The sequence below is a fragment of the Meles meles genome, chromosome 1, assembly GCF_922984935.1.
Source record: "Meles meles chromosome 1, mMelMel3.1 paternal haplotype, whole genome shotgun sequence".
Taxonomy (NCBI): Eukaryota; Metazoa; Chordata; class Mammalia; order Carnivora; family Mustelidae; genus Meles; species Meles meles.
Window position 1 is genome coordinate 200171684 of NC_060066.1, and position 17377 is coordinate 200189060.

The 17377-nt window shown below is 48.5% G+C and overlaps 1 protein-coding gene across 2 annotated transcripts in view; it reads left to right on the forward strand.

Moving 5' to 3' along the window:
• Window positions 1-13075: 13075 nt before the first annotated feature.
• Window positions 13076-17377, forward strand: part of LUZP1 (leucine zipper protein 1) — a 102356-nt gene continuing 98054 nt past the window's right edge. For both annotated transcript variants that reach the window (XM_046023701.1, XM_046023687.1), the window contains exon 1: window positions 13076-13270. The gene's annotated coding sequence lies outside the window, so the exon portion shown is untranslated. The remainder of the gene's footprint in view (window positions 13271-17377) is intronic.

Sequence of the window (17377 nt, forward strand, 5' to 3'; positions counted from 1 at the left end):
ATTACTGATGATGATGTGTATGTGTTCGTTTTGCTTCTTGTCTGTCTGCCACCTCTAGAGTGTCAACTTGTTCAGGGCAGAGATCTTACTTGTCTTGCTCACTGTTTAATACCCAGTACACCCGTATTATGTATTATAGCACATAATACATAATAAATATTTGTTTGAATGAATGAATTATGAATGAATGGAACACTGTTTCCAGGTTTACAAATGATTTCTCAATAACTTCACCTTTAAAATTTTAAGACAAGGTGACAGGCCCTGGAGCTGGAACCTCATGGAACAGATCATGAGATCTGTTGTCAGACTAGATCTAGGTCAGAGTGTAGCTGATGCAAAGGTGAGTGAAGAGGCTGGGTGACCTCCTTGTCTCCAAGGAGCCAGGGCTGGGGCTGACCTCTTAGCCTGCACTCAGCCCGGCCCTTCAGTCCTTTTGTTCAGATGACCCCCTCCTCCCTAGTCTCCACACACTGACAGTCAAAGGCAGCTTAGGAGAGAGATCAGCTGTTTTCTGATCTTTGTTATTACCTGAAAGTGGCCCTCTGGGGTATCATTACTGCACAGTAATTAGGCCACATGAAGGTCAAATTAAAAATAAACTTGTTTCCCATGACCACAGAGGAATCCTGTATTTGAGGCCTTTCTCCTCCACGCCCCACTCCCCCAACATCCTTGTCATGCTCCTAATTCTTTCCCACTTAGTCACAAACACACGGCGTGATACTGGTGATGGTGGGGGAGAGTAGAGCCTTGGCTAGGAGGGGACTCTGCTCATTGCTCATTTCTGATTGGAGCAACCTGGGCACCCTGGCGGACAGGGCAGGGTGCCCACCTAACAGCCAGTCCCGCTTCCTTGCCCACAGAACCCCAGATTAGCTCCAATGACAACGTGACCAACTCCCCCAGGAGGTGAATTCTCATTGGTTTAAAACGGGTTTCCACACCCTTTGCTAGGGATTGGTCAAGGGATAGACACGTGAGCCAGCCCTGGCCAGTGGAATGCAAGTAGGGAGACCGACCGGCCAGACTTGCCCAGGACTAAGGGGGTTCCCAGGACCTGCAAATTTCAGTAAAAGGCAGGAAAGTACCAGGCAAACCAGAACAGGTTGGTCACGCAGCATATAAGGGGGAGCTGGCAGGGGGCTTTGGGAAAGATACTTCTTGCAGGAAGAGAGCGACAGGAAAGGGGAAAAAAAGTTCTTCCTGCTTAAGAGGAGTCCCATGGGGAGGGGAAGCATGGGCAGCCGTGCTGTGATTCTGTAGGAAAACATCACGGATGCCCTGAGAATGGCGGAGGGCAAAGAACAGGCCCCAGGTCCTTGACCACATCTCCGAGGCACTGCTGCCTCCCGGGAGCTACCTGTCTCAGAGTTCTTGCTAACGGAAGGTAGGGGGGAGGGCAGCGAGGCTGGGCGCCATGAGGCACTCTCGGGTTGGCACAGGCTTGACGCCTTGGGCAGGGAAGTAGAGACAACCAGAGGATGTTCGGGGTGTGCCCGCAAGTGTGGTAAGCAGCTTATGCGCAAGGGTTGCTTTGAGAGGTGACCCAGGGAGCCTGGGATTTCCAGTATGGTGCAAGCGCTCCGTGAGGTCCCCAGGACCATGTGGCAGCAGAGGAAATGAAGGCTCAGAGAGGGTGACGCATCCGAGGCGGCACCAGTCAGTTCGAACCTCCCTCTGTCCCATCCAAAGTGCGTGCTCTTTCTCTCCACGGCACTGTCTTGGTTACACCACCAAGAAGGGATACTTACTGGAACATTCCTGGTGATGGAGAGATCATTTTCCATGAAACACCCAGCCCATCATGGGTCAGCACTGACTGTTCTTCCCAATGGGCCCAAATCTGATTTTTTAAAAGATTTATTTATTTTGGAGAGGGAGAGAGAGAGTGGGGCGAGGAGGGGCAGAGGGAGAGAGAGACTCTCAAGCAGACTCCTCGCTGAGTGCAGAGCTCAACACGGACCTTGAGATCATGACCTGAGCCAAAATCATGAGTCCCACACTTAACTGACTGAGCTACCCAGGTGCCCCCCAAATCTGATTTCTTTTTTTTTTTTTTCTTTTTTTGAAGATTTTATTTATTTATTTGACAGAGAGGCAGCAAGCGAGAGAGAAAACAAGCTGGGGGGAGTAGGAGAGGGAGAAACAGACTCCCTGCTGAGCAGGGAGCCTGATGTGGGACTCTATCCTAGGACCCTGGGATCATGACCTAAGCCGAAGGCAGACGCTTAACGACTGAGCCACTCAGGCACCCCCCCATCAATCTGATTTCTAGTGACTTCTACATACATGGCTTACTCCTGCTCTTCTGAAACCTGGAGGCCAGGACTGTGCCTCCCCAGGCTGATCAGCCTCATCTCAGCCTTTCTTCTCTTAACATAACTGAAGAAGGAATTGGTCCATATTACACTTGCAGTCAAACTAAAAGCACTAAATCTTTTTTATTTTTAAGTAGGCTCCATGACCAATTTGGGGCTTGAACTCATGACGCTGAGATCAGAAATCTCGTTCTCTACCGACTGAGTCAGCCAGACACCCTAAAAGCATAAATCTTGTACCCACTTAGTGCTTTTAAGATTGCGCCACTCTCCCAGCCCCTACTTCTACACCTGTGTAATTGAACCCAAGGGCAGGATTTTCTCCTTGCAGGTTCTTACATATTATTTTACAGACTAAGCAGTTTTTTAAAAAGATTTTATTTATTTTTTCGACAGAGAGAGAGAAGGAGAGGGAAGCAAGCAAGTGAAAGGAGGGGCAGAGGGAGAAGCAGACTCCCTGCTGAGCAGGCTGGGGATGGGGGGTGCCCCCCCCCCCCGCCACCACCATGCAGGGCTGGATCTCAGGAGTCCAAGATCATGACCTGAGATGAAGGCAGACGCTTAACTGGCTGAGCCACCCAGATGCCCCAGATTAAACAGTTTTTGAATCCTGATTCTGTCAGCCTCTATACGTGCTGATCTCCCAACTTTGTAGGATCCTCGTAGAAAATGCATCCCAGTCACTGAAGAACTGTTATATCCACGGAGGATGAGGCAGAGCCCTTGGACCACTTCCTCCAAGCCAGCATCGCCAAACATGATAAGGGGGCCTGCTCTACCAGAGGTACTGATACTACCCCCCCCACCCTGTGTTAGAGTTCTTCGGAGCGACAAAATATGATGTGCATACATACAGGAAGAGATTTATTTCAAGGAATTGGCTCACATAATTGCAGAGGCTTGATGAAGCTGATGGGCAGGAGATTCAGAAAATAAGTTACCCTCTGAGTCGAAGGCAAGCTGCTATAGAACCAGAAAGAGCCAGGGTGGCAGATCAAGTCCTAAGGCCATCTTCTGGAGAATACCCTCTTGTCAGGGGAGGTCAGTCTTTTGTTTTATTCAAGCTTTCACCTGATTGGATGAGGCCCACCCACATTGTGGAGGGCAGTCTGGTCTATTCAAAGTCCATTGACTTCAATGTACATTCATCCAAAAACACCCTCGAAGAAACATCCAGAACCATGTTTGACCAAATATCTGGGCATTGTGGCCCAGACAAGTTGACACATACAATTAATCATCACCCCCCTTCCTGCTTGCACAGCCAGACTTCTTTTTTTTTTTTATTGTTGAGAAGGTCACATGTTTATTTCTTATTTTTTATAAACATATAATGTATTTTTATCCCCAGGGGTACAGGTCTGTGAATCGCCAGGTTTACACCCTTCACAGCACTCACCATAGCACATACCCTCCCCAATGTCCATAACCCCCCTCCCCCTCCCCCCACACAGCCAGACTTCTTAGAGCACATGTCACTCTGACCTGTGATCTCTCATCAGACGTGAGCTCCACAGGGACTCTCCTTGATCTCTGTATTCTTAGTACCTGGCACACAGCCAGTACTCAATTAATAATAATAGCATTTATCAAGTTCCTACTGTGTACCCAGGTACTGCCCTAAGCCTTTTATGAACATTAACTCATTTAACCCGCATAAAATTGGTCCTTTTATTATCCTCCAGATAAAGAACTGGAAGTCCCAACAAATTAAATAATGTGCCCAATGTCATGCTTCTGGGAAGCAGCAGAGCCAAAATTCAAGTCATATAGTTATAGCCTAGAATCCACCATGTTAACCCAAGGGGATGAGGCCAGGGTCAAAACAGCATGGACTGAGAGGGGCAGCATAAAGCAATGAAAAAACCACAGATTTAGGAATCAGACGGATGGGGCTATCTCAGCTCTTCCATTAACTTGTTTTCTGTCTCTGTGCCTCACCGCGCTCTTCTCTACCACGTGGTAACAGTAACGTCAGCCTCCTAGGGTGGTTGCACTTGGCACTGTGCCCAGCACTGTAGCATCCAAAACCAGGGGATGTTCTTTTTTTTTTTTTAAGTTTTTTAAAATTTATTTATTTGACAGACAGAGATCATAAGTAAGCAGAGAGGCAGGCAGAGAGAGAGAGGGAAGCAGGCTCCCTGCTGAGCAGAGGGGCCAATACAGGGCTCAATCCCAGGACCTTGGGATCATGACCTGAGCCAAAGGCAGAGGCTTAACCCACTGAGCCACCCAGGCGCCCCCAGGGGATATTCTTGAATGGGACCCGGCCATAGCTCACACAGGAGGAATTTTGCTGAGCATCGATGATGTTCTAATACTTTACAGACATTTTCTTTAATTTAATCTTCAGATCAGCCCTGGGAGGAGTCTGAGTCCTGATCCCCTTTTCACAGATGGGCAAAGGAAGTTTGGAGCACTTACGAGTCCCTTAACTAGGCTGGTACAGCCCACTGTCCCGACACATTGCAAAGCTGGTGCTCTCGCCTCTATCCCAGGAATCATCAGCTCAGGGGGCGTGGGGGCCATTCATAAGCAGACTGGCTGTGACACAAGGGAGAGATATGGGGACTCTGGTGACCTGGAGCTCACATGCCCTATCTTAAGGTGGCGGTCACTACTCATCTCCCACGGACTCATGTTGTTCAGACATGTGCGAGTGCTGTGGATTTTTTAACAGAGTGAGGAATCTGGATTTTTCTACCCTGTCCCCTTACTTTGAATGTTGACAACTAATTAAAGAACAGACAAACCATCGCGCTACTATGCCAATCACAAAACAAACCTGTGAGCCAGATTTGGCCCCTGGGCTACCAGTTGGCAACCTCTGATCCTCCCCACACTGCTGGCTTATTTTTGTGCCCTGTATGACGGTTGGTTCCCTTGTAGAGTTCACCGTTTATCGGGAGACCAAAGTGCACCGTCAGATTAGAAAGCCAGACAGTCCATCCTCCAATGCGCCTATCCTGTACCCTGTCCTGTGCCCCGCCCCCACAGCTACCATTCCAGGCACCTCCCTGTCACGGGGATGACTGGCGTGGGGGGAGGAGGAGGGACAATGCCCCCGGGTCACACTGCAACCCACCGGGAGCAGAGGCTTGCAGTCCTCTGCGTCTGGGAGTCTTAGAACAGTGGAGTTACCTGTTTTACCTGGGCCCCCCAGGGACTCTAGAGCAGGAGGCTATCAGAGGGAAGAGGACATTCAAGGTCATCCAGGACAATGCCAATCAGATCACTAGTGTCAGAGCAGTACCTCATACATTTTGATTGCTTTACTTCTTTGATTTCCCCCAACAAGTAGGTTAAATGGGAGCCACTATTAACCCCCATTTTTCAGATGGGGAGACTGAGGCTTGGGAGGGTTAAGTAATTGTCCCGAGGTATCACAGCAAATAAAGAGCAAAGCCAAGACTCACGTCTAGTCAGTGTGACCCACCCAAGAGCCAGTACCGCTAGCTATCAGCCCACACTGCCATTCTGAGCCACACTCCACCGCTTGCTTGATTCCTTGACACTCCTACCGAGTATCTGCAAGTCTCAGCTCATACATCCAGTGACCGGGGCTCACTACCTTTCTATTTTATTAATCATTGCTACACTCAGCCAACACTAACCAGGTGCTAGGCCTTGCACTAGGCATTTTTTTATGATTTTTTTTTTTGGTGTGTTTATTTATTTGTGAGAGAGACAGAGAGTGAGCGAGTGGGGGAGGGGCAGAGGGAGAGGAAGAGAATCTGAAGCAGACTCCCTGCTGAGTGCAGAGCCTGCGACTCAAAGACTTGGGGCTCAGTCTCAGGACCCTGAGATCAGGACCTGGGCCGAAACCAAAAATTTCAACCATCTGAGCCACCCAGGTTTCTCTGCACTAGGCATTTAAAAAATATTTTATATCATTCCATCCTCATCAGTCCTGCATGTTCCATAGTATACCCATTTTACGTATGAGAAAACCAAGTTTTAATGTGATGAAGGAACTTGTCCAAGGTTACAAAATTAGGGACAGACTGCGATTCAAATGCAGCTCTGTTCTTTATCTCAGACTAAAAGTCTCTTTTGATTTGGGGGGGGGGGCGGCGGGGAGAAAATTCTGTCCCTTGAAGTAGTAGCCCATAATTCCTGGTTCTCCCAGCCCTCTTCCCCAAACGTTCTCTTCAGACTTTGGAGGGTAGACATTTGTACCCTTTGAGTCTTTTTGTATAACGGAGTCAGTGTTCTGGATCCTTCCACTGTTCCCCATAAAATGTGGTTTTGTGGTCCTCCCTCAGCCATTATTTTGTTCATTCTTCTATGGATAAATGACAATTTCCCCATGTCCCATTCAAAATTCTAATCCCAAATGGAACACAGGACTCCCAACATGGGCAGGACTATCCCCTCCCTCTCGAAACATACAGTGCTTCCATTAATGCAGCTCCAAACCCCATGAAACATCTTCCATGTGTAAAGTACTTGGTATAGAAAGTAAATAAGTCAGCAACTTCCCAGCCCTCTGGGGAATTTACATCTACCCACTGAGCAATGGAAGGAGGCAGAGTCGCCGGTCACTTGATGAACTTTATAAAGATTTTATTTATAAATTTTAGAGGGCGGGGAGGGGCAGAAGGGGAGGAAGAGAGACAAGCAGATTCCGTGCTAGGTGTGTAGCCTGATGTGGGGCTCAGTCTCACGACCCTGAGATCAAGACCTGAGCCGAAACCAAGAGTCAGACACTGAACCAGCTGGGCCACCCAGGCGCCCCAACTTGGTGAACTTTAGATATAGATCCTAAAATACTAGAGCTGGTAGGGCCCAGTCCCCTCCTGCTCTTATTTTTACTGTTGAGGAAACAGCCCAGAGAGGGGCAGTGGACAGACCCAAGTGAGACAGAATCAACTTCTGCCTTTCTCAGAACCTCAGGAGCAAGTGAGCCCTGGGGAGAGTCTTGATGTAGACTGAGATGAAAATACCACCCTTTGGAATGTTGCTGTTAAGTGGACCCACACTAGGCCTCTTTCTTCAGAGCTTTGTTCAGAAATCCTGGTCTAGGGGCCCCCAGATAGCTCAGTCAGTTAAGCGGCTGCCTTTGGCTCAGATCATGATCCCAGGGTCCTGGGATCGAGCCCCGCATCGGGCTCCCTGCTCAGCGGAGAGCCTGCTTCTCCCTCTCCTTCTGCCTGCTGTTCTGACTACTTGTGCTCTCTCATCTCTCTCTCATAAACAAATAAAATCTTTAAAAAAAAAAAAAATCCTGGTCTATTCCCGGTATGACCACCAGGTGGCGGAGGGGCACCAGAGAGGGGCGCGGGAATCAAAGGTGGGTGGGTACCTTTCTCATTCAGACAATTTTCCTTTGCTTGTGGGAATGGTGAGGTGAGAAAAGCTCTGGACGAGCACTCCGGCAACTGTATACATTAAAAACATATGCAGCGCGGGGCGCCTGGGTGGCTCGGTGGGTTAAGCCTCTGTCTTCTGCTCAGGTCATGATCTCAGGGTCCTGGAATCGAGCCCCACATACGGTTCTTTGCTCAGTGGGGAGCCTGCTTCCTCCTCTCTCTCTGCCTGACTCTCTGCCTACTTGTGATCTCTGTCTGTCGAATAAATTAAAAAAAAATCTTAAAAAACAAAAAACAAAAAAACATATGCAGCGGTGAATTCTGCCTCAAGCTTAGGGCAGTTGTTAAAAACTTGGACATCGGTATCCCACAGACTTGTAGGAAACCTAGCTCCTCTTTGCCGCTTGGTCAAGTTACCTCCTGACATCTGGACTCTGACACATAGAGTAGTCTCTTCCTGATTGGTCCCTTTCCCAGGTGGATGGTGGGCAATTCCCCCCTCCCCAGCAGGGAAGCCTTCGTCAAATGGCAGGAAGTCTTTGCTGCCACCTGGAGAAGAAGGTGAAGGTGAGGCTAATGTCACCTGACAGCCTCACAGCCCAGCTAAGGCCTGGCCACTCATCCACACATCGGTCCATCTCGTATCACACCGGAAGCTATTGAGAAGGCTCTGAGGCTGGCAACCAGGAATGTTCGGGGCCATGGGGGGCCAAGGATGCCAGAGAGGAAAGAGAGTGTTGGAGGAGGAGGCTGGGCCTTGGGAGCTAAAACAAACTATTGACTTTGAACTTTAAACTGGGAACAACAGGAACTTTTGAAGATTATTCATCAGGGGTATGACTTGGGTGGATAAGTGTGGAGAGCAATCACTCCGGCTGTGTATGAAGGGAGGAATGGAAGTGGGGGAGCCTGGAGGCAGAGAGACCAACCACGAAGCTGAGCAAATAAGAGCTTCAGGCTCAGGGGTGCCTGGGTGGCTCAGTGGGTTGACCCGCTGCCTTTGGCTCAGGTCATGATCTCAGGGTCCTGGGATCGAGCCCCTCGTCAGGCTCTCTGCTCAGCGGGGAGTCTGCTTCCCCCCCCCCTTCTCGCTCTGCCTGCCTCTCTGCCTACTTGTGATCTCTCTGTGTGTGTTAAATAAATATATATATATTTTTTTTAAAGAGCTGCAGGCTGAACTCAGGTGACAGTGATGGTGGCCGATATTTCACCCACTCGGAGCTTCTGATCAGCTTGAAGCACCCCAGGGAAACTTGTCTGTCTTGCCCATGAGCTAGTTCCCCCAGGGTAAGGGGCTGCCCTGAGGCCAGACAGGAGGAAGAGGGAGTCCCAGCAGCAGTGTCTCCTAGATCCTTGATGAAAATATCCTGGCAAGAGAGAGGTTGGCTGAAAAGAGAGACAAGATCCTGGGTCTGGGTGGAGGGGACAGGCAGTGTAGACTGATGGTTAGGAACACGTGATAGAGTCAGACACATCTCTTTTATATCCCAGCTCTGCCAGTTCTTAGCTGTGTGACCAGAGACAGGTCATTTTGCTTCTCTGATCCTCAGTTTCCTTTTCTGTAAAGTGTGATTCTGAATAGGTCTCCCTCCGTGAAGCTGTTTGGGGGAGGGGGGCTGGACAGAGGAATGTGTTCAGTAAGGCTTGGCACAGAGCTTGCTACCCATCACGTGGAAGCCTAAAGCGGGAGCTTCAGGTCCTCAATCCCACTTGAAAACAGAGTCTGTTGCTGTGACATGGGCGTCATTCTGGCTCTGTGACACCTTTCCAGGCCAGGATGGCTCCAAAAATGGGCCAGCCTGGGCTGCACACACCATACTGAATTAAAAGCCAAGAGCAAAGAGCAATGATGATTTGATCAGCCCGGGGCTACATTCTGGGGAAATGTAGCCATTTTTGTTCTACTTTTTGAAGCTCTGAAGTTATTCTCCTTACTCTAGGGGTCTCAGGCAACATTGCTTGTTTTATTTTCTCAGGTTCTTCCTTATTTTGTGGGTGCTCATGCACTACAGTCTTCTTTTTGTATCAGGTATTATGGCAAGCGCTTTGCAGAATTCTTTCATGTAATCTCTATGACAGCTCTCTTAGGTAGGTCCTGTTGGCTATTGTGTCCACTGTGCAAATGAAGGAACTGGCTTAAAGAAGTTAACCAGTGTACCTGGGTCTGTTTAAAACCAACTCCTTTGCTCCTTGTGTCTGACTCCATCACTTAGCTATCCTGTGGACAGGTCAGCAGAAAGAGACCAGGTTACCTTCAAGCAACCTGCCCCCAGATATCTCCTGTGAGTAGGATACCAAAGCTTGTCTGGTCCAAAAGCCAGTAAGAGAGATAACCATGTGACTCATGGCCCAGCAGATGTCATAAAACAGCTCACCTTATTAGTTGAGTTGAGGGTGTCTCTTGTATAATACATTCCTCTGAGAGTTTAGTGTAGAGAAAAAATTCTCTCTCAAGTCAAGTCCCATCAGACTATAGTAATAGCTAATTTGTACACAGAATTTACTACATGACAGGTCTGTTATAAGAACTGAATATACTTTGACTCATTTAATCCTCCCAATGACCCAAAGAGAGGGGTTATTCTATTATCCCCATTTTTCAGATGAAGAAACAGAAGCACAGAGAAATTAAACAACTGCCTCAGGTCACATGACTAGTATGTGGTAGACTTGTACTTCAAAACAACAGTCAGTCTGGCCCCAGGTTTTGTGTGCTTGACTACATGTCTGCTACTTCCCATGGAATCTGTAACTCATCTTGTTTCCCTTTTTGCCTTGACTGCCAGGAAACTCAGCCATGGTTGACGCCCCCCGCCCCCAGAAACTCAGCCATGGTTTTTTGTTTGTTTGTTTATGATTTTATTTATTTACTTGTGTGTATGTAAGAGAGAGAGAGAGAGCACAAGCTGGGGGAGCAGCAGGCAGAGGGTGAAGCAGGCTCCCCACTGAGCAAGAAGCCCAATATGGGACTGGATCCCAGGACTCTGGGATCATGACCTGAGCCAAAGACAGACACTTAACTGACTGAGCCACCCAGGCATCCCTGTTGTGTTTTTTTGTTTTGGTGTATCACAATGCTATCCTTAGAAAACTTAACCTAGTATTTCTGCTATATTTAGTCAATTTTTCACCTTTCTTCCTTCCTTCCCCACTGGCCTTTGGTCAAGGCCTTCATTACTCGTTGATTCTTGCTCTTTAATTGTCCATCAGATAGGCTTGAGGCTGCACTGGAAACTACCTCAAAATGCTCTGGGGAATAGGCAGGACAGAATAAATCAGTTACATGAACAGAGACAATTTCTGATCAGCTGAGCCTACCGGACACAGTCGGTACTATGTGGTTGTCTTTTGAACATCTTCTGTGTGACCAACACCATGCCCCATGATGTGGCAGATAACAAAGAACCCAGGTTAGTCCCAGTGTTAAATTATGCTAACTGCTCTCATAGAGAGATCCTGAAATTTCAATGCCTTAGTACAGTGGACATTATTTCACTGTGTGCCCCATTTAGTCAAGTGATTGAGGGAGACCCAGGCTGACCAAGGCTCTGGCACATTCTGGATGTGTCTTCTGAGGCCACCCTAGGGTAGGCATCCAGTTGGCAGGTGATAGAGAAAAGGTAGAGCTCTGAGAAAGCGTACATACTTCTTAACTTGGGTTTGGCCTGGATATGGCCCACATTGTCTCTGCCCACATCCCATGGGGAACACTAGTCACATACTTAATTACAAGCGGTGCTAGAAAATGTAGTCTGGGCTGCTTTTCTCTGAAACAACTCTACCCATGGGAGGCGCCCATCTTTGGTGAACAGCTGACGTTGTTCCAGTTCACAAGGAACTGAACATTTTTGAACCATCAGTCCTTATAAAATGGCTAAGATTACCACGCAATGTATATTGCAGGCACGGGGAGGGAAATGATCTTCCATTACTTAGAGGGAGCCAGGAGCAAAATGCAGTATTTACATTTTGGGCCAAACATGTTTGTCCAACAGGAGAAAGGACTACTATGGGAGAGAGAGAATTCATCATGATGGAAGTATGCAAACAGAGGCAGAATTTTCTCTTGGCTGAAGTTTCTTCTCAGAAGGAGTCAAGCTAGATGCCTCCTACCAGTCCTTCCAACTTCCAGCTTCCATACTGGGCTCCATAGTCATCGCTGAGCACCTATTTTATGCCAAGCTCTAGGTGGGGTTTTGGGGAGCCAAAAACAAATGAGACAAGGTTCTGGCCCCCAGGTTACTTGGCTGTAATGTGTTGAAGCAGGATATCTGGGGAAAAGGATAGAGGAAAGGTCTGAGCTTTGGAAAACGGAGACTGGAGTTTAATTTCTTTCTTTCTTTTTTCTCCCTAAGATTTTATTTATTCGCTTGCACACGAGAGAGATAGTGAGAGAGGGCATGAGCAGGGAGGAGAAGGAGAAGCAGGCTCCCCGCTGAGCAGGGAGCCCAAGATGGGACTCCATCCCAGGACCCTGGGATCATGACCTGAGCTGAAAGCAGGCGCTTAAGGGACTGAGCCCTCCCAGGTGCCCCTGGAGTTTAATTTCTAACTCTGTTGATTTTAGCTGTGTGACATTGGAGAAGCCACTTGGCCTCTCTGGTTCTCAGTTTTCTCATTTCTAAAATAGGGACAATGTTTTCTTTGTAGCTTCTAAGGACTTAAATGGCACATATTATTTATTTATTTTTAAATATTTTATTTATTTATTTATTTGACAGAGAGACACAGCGAGAGAGGGAACACAGCAAAGGGAGTAGGAGAGGGAGAAGCAGGCTCCCCGCGGAGCAGGGAGTCCCATGCGGGGCTGGATCCCAGGACTTTGGGATCAGGACCTGAGCCAAAGGCAGACGTTTACGACTGAGCCCCCCAGGCGCCCCGGCACACTTATATTTAGAGCATTTACAGCCCAGTGAAATGCAGTAAGCACTTCATTTTATCCCAAGCAGTATGTTAATGACGACCTTGCGTAGGTCAGTTCAATTTTGGAAGCCCCGGCTTTCCCATCCGTCGGCTGGAGTTAATGCACTCCCACCGCAGGGCTGGAATCTTGCTGTGTTGCGGGGTCTGCGGTCGGTCTGCCGTTTCATCTCTCGGCTTCCTCCCGGGGTAAGTGGGTCACATCACACCCAGTTCCTAAGGACTGAAAGCTTGTGGATGGCAGTCGGCACCTTCCGGCGGAGAGGAGGAACCTGAGTTAACAAGGACGCGATTTCCTGGCCGCGCTCCCCGGGAAGGAGGTTTGTGCTGGGTCCCATCCCCCGGCGGTCCCGCTCAGGAAATGGGGAGAGAAAGCCAGGAACCAGGCCTGCCAGGCCCCGGGCCCCTCCGCGCCTTCCCTCCTCCCCGGCCCTTGACTGCAGGAAGCCGGCTGGCGGGCACGCCCTGCCCGGTGGGTGGGAAAGGCCGCGAGCGCGCCCCGCACGGCAGGCTTCCCAGGCCCACCGCGGCGCGGAGCTGTCACTGCGGCAGGCGCGCCGCCTCCCCCGCCGCCCGCACTCCCCGCGCAGCGTGCCCGCAGGTTCCCATTCACCGAGGCTGAGTCCCGCAGGCGCCGCCGCCGCCGCGCCGGGCTCGGGAGCCCACGCCGGGGCTGGACTGTGGAGGGAGAGGTCGCTGAGGCCTGAGGGTTTGTCGGTGAGTGGTCCAAGGTCACGGCCCGCAAACGGCGAGGCCGGGATTCGACCTGCGGGCTGCTGGACCCTGAAGTGTGCGCCTTCAGTCGGCGGTCCTGGTCCAGGTTCCTGAGGGGTTCCGGGGGGCTTAGGTTCGAGTGGAAGCTCAAGAACAGGAGGTCTGAATCCTGGGGCTCCCGGAGGTCTGTGAACTTCTTGATTTCGCGTGTAACATGTTGTGTTCTGCGTTTTTGCTCTGAGTTTTAAAGACGTCAGTATCCAAAAAGGGTTGGCACCGTGGCTTTCCAAGGTCACGGGTTCCTCAGTGGGGACCCCAGCTTCATGAGGACTTGAGGTTCCTCAGCTGCCTATAGCACCTTGAAAATCTTGGGGCACCTGGGTGGCTCAGTGGGTTAAGCCGCTGCCTTCGGCTCAGGTCATGATCTTGGGGTCCTGGGATCGAGTCCCGCATCGGGCTCTCTGCTCAGCAGGGAGCCTGCTTCCCTCTCTCTCTTTGCCTGCCTCTCTATCTACTTGCGATCTCTCTCTGTCAAATAAATAAATAAAAATCTTAAAAAAAGAAAAAAGAAAATCTCACTGCAGGGCCCTGCTCCTACTCTGGTGGGACTGGGGTTCTCTGCAGGATCCCAGGATCTTCTGGCTGGATCTTGAGAATCTTTCCATAGAGTTTCTGGGGTCTGTTTGGGGATTTGAGGGTGCCTATGGAATCCTGGAGTCTCTTTTCAGAGGTTCTAGAATCTCTAAGGTCCTGTGGTCCTCCATGGTGTGAGTTCTAAACCTGGGCCTCAGGATGCCCTGAAATTGTAGGCAAGATATTGTGGGTGTGTCCTATACATGTAATTCCTGGGAGAGGTTTCACAGAGTCACCAGATTCTCAATGGGGTGTCTGATCCCCAAAGCTGGGAAAAATCTTGCTTCAGACCCGACTCCTCTTTCACTAATAAAAGCCCGGGAAGAGTAAGATGGAGGATACGGAAGGCAGAATTCTCTAGAAGGTACAGCATGGACTTTGGAGTCAGGTGTTCCTAGGTTAAAATCCCAGCTTTTGTACTTAGCTGCTGTGTGTGCCCTTGAACAAATTCCTTAGTCTTTCTGAGCCTCAAGCCCCCCTCATCCAGGAAGGCTTCCCTGTGTCCTGGATTCAGTTAGGTTCCCACTCCACATCCCCCAAACCTGATGCTCCCTGGTGCTTAATACAATTGTTTTTAAGCAACAAGTTGTGTTTAATGTTATTTTGTCTCTCTACCCCAACAGCCATGCTCCAAGAAGCAGGGCCCTTTGCTGTCTTCTAGTCTGTGCTGTGCCTGGGGCATCTTAGGCCCTTAGCCATTTATTAAGAAATAAATAGAAGAGGGAGGGAGTGGAGGGCTGCATGCCAGATGCTGCTTTGGGGGCAGAAAGGGATCAGAAATGACTAAGTGTCGTTTCTGTGTTTCTGTCCTGGAGGAGGTCCCAGGCTGGTGGGAGTAATGATAGAGTTCGGTAAGGAACCATAAATGTCTTAATGGGGATAAATGTTAATAGGGAAGGCACCAAGAGATCTCAAGATGAGTGAGAGTCCCTCAAGAGCTGGTGGAACCCCTTCCTTTTGTATTATGTGTTATGACTTAAAAAGGGCATAACTTACATAAAATATCTGGGTAAACCCTTATCTTGCAGGGATGGGGACACTGGTGTGGAGAAGAATTCAGTGACTTGGCCAAGGCCACCCACGCAATAATGGCTGCCCAAGGACATAAGTCAATCCCTTTGGAATTCAGCCCACATCCTTTAGGAAATGGGCTTTGATGTTGTGAAGGTCTTGGTTTAGATCCCACTAGGTGTGAGACTTTGGGCAAGTTGCTTTACTTCCCTTGAGCCTTGTTTTCCTAATCTGCAAGGCAGGAATAATGACCTCCATAACCTGTATGAGATAGTATCTGTAAAGTGCCCAGTATGATGCTTGGTTTACAGTAAAGGATCCATAAGTGTTTGTTGAATGAATGAATGAAATACAGGTCTTGGTGGGTGGCCTGTTATATGAAGGGACTGGAAATCATGCCACTGGGTGGGGGACAGTAGGAGAAATTGAGGGCGACTTTTATTCCTTCCCACTCTCACTTTCTATGATTCCTATGAAACTTAGCACTGGCCTCAACCACATTGTTATAATTTATTGTTTGCAACCAGCAAAAGTTGACCAACATGAGCTTGGTTAGCTTTACTTTTATACCTATTTTTACTGCATTTTTTCTGATGACCACATAATGTAAGCTCCTTGTAAAAAATTTAATTTGCAGGAGAGATATGGGGAAAAACGAAAGTGCAAGTTTAGGCACAGTAGACAAAAGATGCTGACATATTGTTATTCTTTGGGAGCGGCACAGGGCAGGCAGCAAAAAAATTCTTCTCACTTTAAAGTCTTTTCCTACTGGCCTTGCCATGGCTTCCAGAAATTTTGTTAGGAGTCTTACCTTTGGCTGTAGCATTGAAAGTTCAAGTGTAGTGAAGGGCTAGAGAATTGTCTGGGTAGGGGCTTTCCCTGGAATGAAATGGAAACTGTGGAACTTTCTATGGGAGTAGGCACAGATGGTTCAGATGTCCACTGCTGATTGCCTTGTAGCTGTTTTCATCCCCTCTCCTGTCTTAGAATTTAGCAGAGTCTTTTTGAAAGTTCCTGTTATATACACACACCACAGAGAAAAGCAAATCAGAATGAAAAAAAGGTCTATTTCATTCTCTATATTCTCCACTTTTATGCATGTTACTGAGTGTATGCATAAACCATGAGATCCCACTGCACCTATAATTCTGAACCCTACTCTTACTCTTTTTCCTTTTTTATAAAGTTTATTTATCTAAGTAATCTCTACCCCCAATGTGAGGCTTAAACTCAAGAGTCACGTGCCTCTCCTACTGAGCCAGCCAGACGCCCCAGACTTTTCCTTTTTTCACTAAAATTTCTTCCTTCCTTAAGTGAGGTATCAGTCTCCAAACAGTAGATTGCATATTTGTAACTGAGCTTTCTATTGTGTTGTGGAAGCCTTCTACACTGTTGTCTGGTTTGGGCATATTGTCCCATGTTCCTTGCTCGCCATTCCAAAGTGTTCTGGGAAGTGTGGATTCAAAGCTCTGTGTACCACTGTACTGACCATTCTGAGGGCTACAATTTATATAATATAAAAATAGGAGTACTGAGTCAATGGAGAAATGAAACCAACTTATCTACCAGTTTGATGAAACCAAATGATCAAACCAAACTGTCAACCAGTTGTTTTGATCTTTTATGGCAAAACTGCACGAGGGACAATGGGTTATGTGGTGAAAACATTTACAGCAGAATTGCTTCGCAGCCGAAGTGTCTGGAACCAAAAATCTACCCCATTCCTTTTACTGAGTGAGATTCTAGAGGCCAAGACTCCCTGTTTCCCCTACATCCAACCCGGAGGCCAGCACAGGACAGGCCTTACTGGGAGGATGTGTTGGAATAGAACAGCAGCCACCATATAGGGGCATGAACTAGGTGCTAGGCTCCGAACTAACCTCTTCCACATGTTATTTCATTTAATCCTCTGTAAAGCCACTGTATGAGATAGCTACTATTATTATTCCCATTTTTCAGATGACAGACTGAGGTGCAGAGACTTGAAAGCCCAAGGTCTCGAGATTTGCATCCTGAGCTTTCCTGTGGCAAAATTCTTGCTGTGAATGAATGAATGAATACATGATTGATGGGCTTGTGGGTCTTGGAGAGAAGGTTCTGTCTTCAGAACCTCCCCTGTAGGGTTCTCTCTGCCAATGGTTTGCAATGCCTGGAAATCGGCATTCCCACACAGGAGGAACTCAGTAAAGGCCTTTTCTTTGCCTGCAGCCATCCTGTGGCCATGCCTACTTTTCATGGGAAGTGGCATTTTTGAATCTCTTCTTCTAAAAATAAGCTGCACTTTGTTACGGGCCCTTAAGAACCAGCCCAGGCATTTCAGGACAGCCATTTGCCTGTCTGCAGCTCAGGAAATTAATCAGAACCCCAAAGCCCTTTCCCTCTTCCCACAGGCCAGCACTCTGGAAACGCCCAGCCTCTTACTGCAGCTCTCCTCGAGGACTGCAGAGATGCCAAGCCCTGTTGAAC